Source organism: Hordeum vulgare, chromosome 4H (genome assembly GCF_904849725.1).
Source record: "Hordeum vulgare subsp. vulgare chromosome 4H, MorexV3_pseudomolecules_assembly, whole genome shotgun sequence".
NCBI lineage: Eukaryota > Viridiplantae > Streptophyta > Magnoliopsida > Poales > Poaceae > Hordeum > Hordeum vulgare.
Window position 1 is genome coordinate 339,282,835 of NC_058521.1, and position 7,442 is coordinate 339,290,276.

The following is a 7,442-nucleotide window of genomic DNA, read 5'->3' on the forward strand; positions in this document are numbered from 1 at the left end:
TAATGAACTATAACGACCTTTTTGCTGGATTGGTCGTAGGATTTTACGACCAAACAAAAGCATTGAAATTATTTTAGTCGTTGGTTGTTTGCCTAAACCACATCGGATCCAACGTGGCAAGTTGACGTGGCATTAGAATTAGCCCGGTCCAAACGATGTTTTAGATGGGCCGAGCCCATTAATTCAGCCTTTTTAAGTCATTTTTATCAACTACATGGGCCAAGCCCAACAGTTTAGTTTTTTTGGGCCATGGCCTTCTTCAGCCATTATATTTTGGAGTTGGTCCCACTAGTCAAATGGGTCCCACTTGTCATAATTTCATACATCAGTCCCACATGTCAAAAATTTCAAATTGCTCAAATGATTTTCATTGGTTCCTACTAGTCAAGCTTTCAAAATTTCAAATTGCTCAAATAATTTTTTCAACATACATAATTACTATTTCAAACAGACCAGAACAAAAATAATTCATCAAATAACATTAAATTAATATATTATAATCTGTTACAATATTACAATTTACATTGTACTATAGTTAAACTGATCAAACATATCTTTGTTGACTAGGGCTTCACTGCTTTGCTCTTGGTTTCAAGTGCTTCAAACTTCAAATTGCATAGGCCTAGAGCTCCTGTAAAAGAGTGAACATAAATGCTTCCAGCATTAGATTGTACTGAAATGGCAACACTAATGTAAGCATCAAAGCAGATCTAAAAATGGCCAACAAAATATGAATTATGGTGCACTTAATAAGATGTGATCAGTTTTAATACATGCTTAAGTGGATCAGTTTCAAGACAATATGCCAGCTTTATAAGGAAGGAATAAACACTTCACACATCCATCTAATCAGTTTCAAAACTAGTTCAAATGCCACTGTAATTAGATGAGCATACACGTGACGAGGAGCATGTAGCATACTTCATGTTGAAATGTGTTGAACCCACAAAGCCAAGCGACTCGGTATTTTAACTGCTTATTAAAACCGGTTACAAGTTGGACAAGAAAAATATTAAATCGACATTTCCTAATATAATAGTCTCAGAAGTTGTATTATATCCAATTACTTAGAAAGAAACCAGTACTGTTTACCCACAAGGAGGCCCTAAAAGTTGTATTACATCCCATTACTGAGAATGAAATGAGTACCGTTTTCTTAGATTATTAAGAGTTTCAATCTTTTTATAGGAGGAAAATAAACAATAACCATGAAATACTACAACAATGTGTCAGCACAGCATTAATCAAGCTGCTGAACTTAGGTACCTACGGAAGGGCACAAGTCAAAAGCTAAATGGATATGATAATGATGGCATGCATGGTACATAGTATAATAAAAAGTAGACGCTATAGATAGTGTTCAAGGGAAATCAGTTAAGAAACAATATAAAAAGAAGTAATATTATTATTATCTTCACATAGATTGAATATAATATATAATGTACAGCTGTAAAGTATCTAACAGGATATCACAATTACTTCAGAATAAAATGAACTGCACAATTACCGACTCGTGATATAAAATAAGGAGGGAGCTCACCAAGTGCTGTCCCGATACCCCAAAGAACAGCTTCCAACTGAACCTGAACCTGAACCCATTGAACAGCTTCCAAATCTGAAACTTGAATCTGGCCAACTAAGCTAAATAGCTAAAACAGTCTGAAAGAAGGGCACAATTGAGTTTATTGCACTACAAACATAGCGCAGTTCAATCATCAGTAGATCAAGACCGGATCAAAGTTTGGCTAACTAGCTTCAGTGTAGCATCACTGTAATGATTGAATAAGCAGCAACCTAATTTAGATTGTGATGCCCTTGTTGACTTGACAATAGCTGAGTCATACATTATCATAAGCGTGTCAGGACCTAGCCCGACCCCACGGCCACTCCCCCAAATTGCAATCCCATCTCCTGAAATCTGAAGCCCAAATGGACAGCGGACGACCGGCATTCCACACGCCTAACGATATTCGTTAGGCATGTACAGCCTACAGTTGAGTACACCCAAGCCCACGATAATTGCATGGGAGCTAAGCTAACAACCGCCAGTTGAGTTGCCCACAAAAAATGTACTCCTACATAGCAAACCATTCACACTAATCCGGTGTACAGAAAGTAGATACAGTACTATTACAAATCGGATGTACTTTGCACCGACAAATCACTCAACTGCAGTCTGCAAGTGACCGACAGAAGATGCCACAGTGACAGCAAATTTGCACGTCGCCACCAAGTGCAGCGCTCACCATCACCAAAAATTTCACGAACGCCATCTTACATCGCCCCCAATGCTAATTAGTGGCCACTGAAACCGCAAGCCTAAACTGAATTCCCTAAGAATAAAGTGGCAAGCAATGCGACGAAGGGAATCGGGACGAGGCGTGACCTGGTAAGGGATCAAGGAGGGCGCGGGGTCGCCGGACTCCCCGTACGACATCTCCGGCAAGACGGCCTCCATCACCCGCTACCTCCGCAGCGGCCGCTCCGGGTCCTCCTCGCCCTGCGGATCCTGCCACCGAAACAACCACCAGAACCACCCCAGATCAGAGGCCCACCCGCGCGCGGGCGACGAAACGAATCTGCGGGGCGGCCGCGTGAGTCGTTGCTGGGTGAAGAGGAGGGAGCCGAGGAAGCCGGCGAGGAAGAAGAGGGAGCATGAGAGGAGCACCACGGGGAGCCGCAGCCTGCACACAAGAAACGAGAAGCACGGGACGAACGGTCAGCCCGATCTTAGTTAATGAGAGCGAAACCCTACCCCGGCCCACGTACCGAGTCCTTGAGCTCGATGCCGCCCTTGACGACCTCGCGGCCGCTCCGGGACATGACGGAGACCTTCATGCTCCTGACGGCGAGGCGAGCTCCCCTCGAACCTGTGGTGTGTTGGTGGAGAAAAGAGGAGGGGTGAAGAAGGGTGGGGGAGAAGGGTCGGAGGGGGAGAAGGGGTCGGAGGGGGAGACCGCCGACGGGGTGTGGGCGCAGATCTGGCGGGGACAGGGAGGAGGTGGCGGCGGCGGTGTGAAGATGGGGACGAGGGAGGAGTCTGAGCTAGGGCTGCAGGTGCAGGATCTGAGATGGAGAGATGGATGGATGTATGGTGGGATGGAGAGATGGATGGATGGATTTGGGATGAAGAGATGGATGGATGGATGGACGGACGCCATATCATCGATCCGTGAGAAGAGTTGTGGTTGGTTCGGAAAAACAATGATTTAAAATAATTCTAAGGTAAAATAATAGATGAATTTTGTAAAATATCTATTAAAAATATTTTGTAAAAGTGTACCACACAAATTTTTACTAGAGTTAGACCATATTTTATGTATGAATACCAATTTGTATGCATTTCTCATCTTTCTATTTATTTTTAACAATTTTTTGAGTGATAAAAATGGGTTTTTTCGTGAAGAATCAACGAAATATTTGTTGTAAAATTGGGCTTCATCAATTCGCTAAAATGCTAGTACATATTTAATATACAATTGAATAAATGGTTGGGTGTCAAAAGTTTTTATCCACCTCTAGTGAAAAAGACAAATTCTCGGTGATTCAGCAAGAAGCGGGTCAAATTTGAACTAGAGATGCCTCATAGTTTTCTCATGATTTTTTTCCTAAAATCATTTTTAGGTAAAGAAGTATCTATTTAATCAGAGATCCAACAAAATTTTGGCAAGAATCAACCCCTAGCTATGAACGGTCATGCCCGCCGTTTCGACCGCATTTTAAAACAGGCATAACAAATAAAAAAAATAAAAAAATGGAAAACCTTCGCGTTGTGTCATAATATGTGACATACCAGGAAAAATAATAAACTTGTAATACGGTGATTATTTTAAAAAAGTATTCTCAGAAATGGTCTATCGTGTGTGAAGATTCATGGCTTTCAAGTCAAATGATCAATCTTATGTCCACATTCATGGCATAGTTTGTTGAGAAGATCTAATATTATACACAAATGTGCATATTGGAATGACAAACAATGTTGATTAAGGAAGTTTTCATTTTCCTTGTATAAAAAATAATTTTCCATTTTTCAAGTACCCGAAATGAGTTTTTTTCTGAAGGACCTACTATATATTTGTTTCAAAATTATCTCATATCATTTTTCTAAAATATTAGGTCATATATAATGTATAGTTGACAAAATGGTTGGGTGTTAAAAGATTTTATCCACCTCTAGTGAAAAAGACAAATTATCGCCGATTCAGTAGGAAGCGGGTCAAATTTGAACTAGAGGTGCCTCGTAGTTTTCTCATGATTGTTTCCTAAAATCATTTTTAGGTAAATAAGTATCTATTTAATTATAGATCCAACAAAAAATTGGCAAGAATCAACCCCTAGCTATGAACGGTCATGCCCGCCGTTTCGACCGCATTTTGAAACGGGCATAACAAATTTTAAAAAAATCAAAAAAATGAAAAACCTTCGCGTTGTGTCATAATATGTGACCAAGTAACAGGAAAAATAATAAACTTGTAATACGGTGATTATTTTTAAAAAGTGTTTTCAGAAATGTGCTATCGTGTGTGAAGATTCATGGCTTTCAAGCCAAATGATCAATCTTATGGCCACATTAATGGCATAAGTTATTGAAACGATCTAATATTATGCACAAGGATGCATATTGGAATGGAAAGCAATGTTTATTAAGGAAGTTTTAATTTTCCTTGTATGAAAAAATTATTTTTCATTTTTTAAGTGTACGAAATGAGTTTTTTTTGTGAAGGACCTACTATATATTTGTTTCAAAATTGTACCAAATCATTTTTATAAAATAGTAGGCCATATTTAATGTATAATTGACAAAATGGTTAGGTGTTAAAAGATTTTATCCACCTTTAGTGAAAAAGACAAATTGTCGCCGATTCAGCACGAAACGGGTCAAATTTGAACTAGAGGTGCCTCATAGTTTTCTCATGATTTTTTTTCTAAAATCATTTTTAGGTAAATAAGTATCTATTTAATCATAGATCCAACAAAATTTTGGCAAGAATCAACCCCTAGCTATGAACGGTCATGCCTGCCGTTTCGACCGCATTTTGAAACGGGCATAACAAATTAAAAAAAATCAAAAAAATGGAAAACCTTCGCGTTGTGTCATAATATGTGACCAAGTTACCAGGAAAAATAATAAACTTGTAATACGGTGATTATTTAAATAAAAAGTGTTCTCATAAATGGGCTATCGTGTTTGAAGATTCATGGATTTCAAGCCAAATGATCAATCTTATGGTCACATTCATGACATAGTTTGTTGAAACGATCTAATATTATGCACAAGGGTGCATATTAGAATGGCAAACAATGTTGATTAAGCAAGTTTTTATTTTCCTTGTATAAAAAATTCATTTTTCATTTTTCAAGTGCCCGAAATGAGTTTTTTTGTGTAGGATCTACCATATATTTGTTTCAAAATTGTACAAAATAATTTTTCTCAAATACTAGGCCATATTTAATATACAATTGACAAAATGGTTGGGTGTTAAAAGATTTTATCCATCTTTAGTGAAAAAGACAAATTGTCGCCGTTTCAGCACAAAGCGGGTCAAATTTGAACTGCAGCTGCATTATAATTTGCTATTTATTTTTCCCAAAAATAATTTATAGGTACATAAGTATCTATTTAATAAGAATTACATGGTGTGGTGACTTGACGCCGAGGTTTGGATGGTGGTCGAGGAGCCCAACTCCAGAGCGCGTGAACTTGCATGCGAGCCGCGTGGTCACCGCGTTACCGTTGCGTTGCCACGCATTCTGGGTGGAATAGGCATGTCTGGAGGGTTAGACACTCCCTCGGTAGGTGTCAGGAAGAAGAATACAATAGAAGAATCTCATGAGGAGACCAAACTAAGCTCAAACATGAATTAGTAGCCAAGTGTTTGATTAGCGGTGCGGGTAATGCACGTAGACAATGGGCCTATTTTTTTGCTGAGGATGATCATCTACTAAGGAGACTCTCTTGCCAAAATTTTAGCTCAAATGGATGAACCTAGGTGACACTTGCTTTGCAAAGTACCACACTGTGCAAAAATATGGATGTTGAAGCTGGGATCAAATGAATCAATGGATTGAGCTGAAATCTGGTGTATGATGTTAATTAGGGCATATAAAGGCAATGTAAAAAATTTATACCATTTGGATATGCCAAAGTGACACTTCTTCACAATGTGTCAACCTGGACAGAAAATGGTAATTGAACTCAGCTCACATAGATGATTGGATTGAGCTGAAATTTGGATGAGGATGATAATTTGGGCACATTAAAGCACTGTAAAAAATTCATAAAATTTGGATAAATAAAAATTGTACTTCCTTCACAATGCTCTTTAGTGAACAGAATATTGGGAAAAATATTGAGGGAGACTGGCTGAATTAAATGAGCTAAAATTTGGTGGAGTGAGGTTCTATGGCCAGTTTTATTACATGGTAAATTTTCATCAACTATAAAGAAATATAAAATGTAGTTGCTTCACAAACTGAAAATATTACCAGAAACAAAGATTGGATGATGAGCTCACATGGATTCTTAGATGGGGCTAAAATTTTGTGGAGAGCTATGTTTTGGGCATATAGAAGATGTGGAAAAAATTCAAATCATCAGGATATTCCTATCTAGTACTTCCTTCACAAAGCTGTTAGCTGAACACAAAGTTTGGAAATTTGTTGAGAAAGATTTACTAGGCAAATGGTTACGAAAGTTTTCATGAGGCAATGATTTGGATAGGAAAGAGTGCCTAAAAAACGTGAGGGTCATCAAAGAAATAGAAATAACACTTCCTTCACAAAGTGCTATTCTGAACAGAATACGAAAATGAATATTGCTGAATTATTTTTGAACTATGGAAGGAAGGGTTTTCACATATTTGAGGAATATATGATCCAAAGTATTTATGAGAATTTTTCGAGAATTTTTGGAATGACAGAATAGTAGGTTGCTTCACAAACTAGGCAAAAAATAACACATGGACATGACACGTAGGCAAAACTGATGATGTGGCACCTAGTCATAGCCATGACCATCTATATTGGTCGTAATTAGCTACAAATTAGGTAGCGAAACAAGGCTATTTGCTTTATGACCTTTTCCAGTAAGGAAGTTACGACCTTTCCGATGAAAAAGGTCGTTAGTTTTTGAGGTTAGGACCCCTCCGGACAGCTTACGACCAATTGTTCTCAAATGGTCATAGATTTTTGACCAATTCTGCGAGTGTCACTGACAAAAGGTCGTTAGTTGACATATTTCTTGTAGTGGCATACGGGATTGAGTGAATCCTCAATATTGTGGTTCATCCGATGAGATCATCATGGAACATGTGGGAGCCAACATGGATATCCAGACCCCACTGTTGGTTATTGGCCGGAGAGATGTCTCGGTCATGTCTGCATGTTTCCCGAACCCGTAGGGTCTACACACTTAAGGTTCGGTGATGCTAGAGTTGTTATGG

The 7,442-nt window shown here is 38.6% G+C and overlaps 1 long non-coding RNA gene across 1 annotated transcript; it reads right to left on the reverse strand.

Moving 5' to 3' along the window:
- Positions 1–467: 467 nt before the first annotated feature.
- Positions 468–3,101, reverse strand: LOC123448589. Its single transcript, XR_006631842.1, has 4 exons — positions 2,770–3,101; positions 2,387–2,684; positions 1,541–1,615; positions 468–631 (listed from the first exon to the last, which is right to left on the reverse strand). It is a non-coding gene; the product is annotated as an uncharacterized LOC123448589 (long non-coding RNA).
- Positions 3,102–7,442: the final 4,341 nt, after the last annotated feature.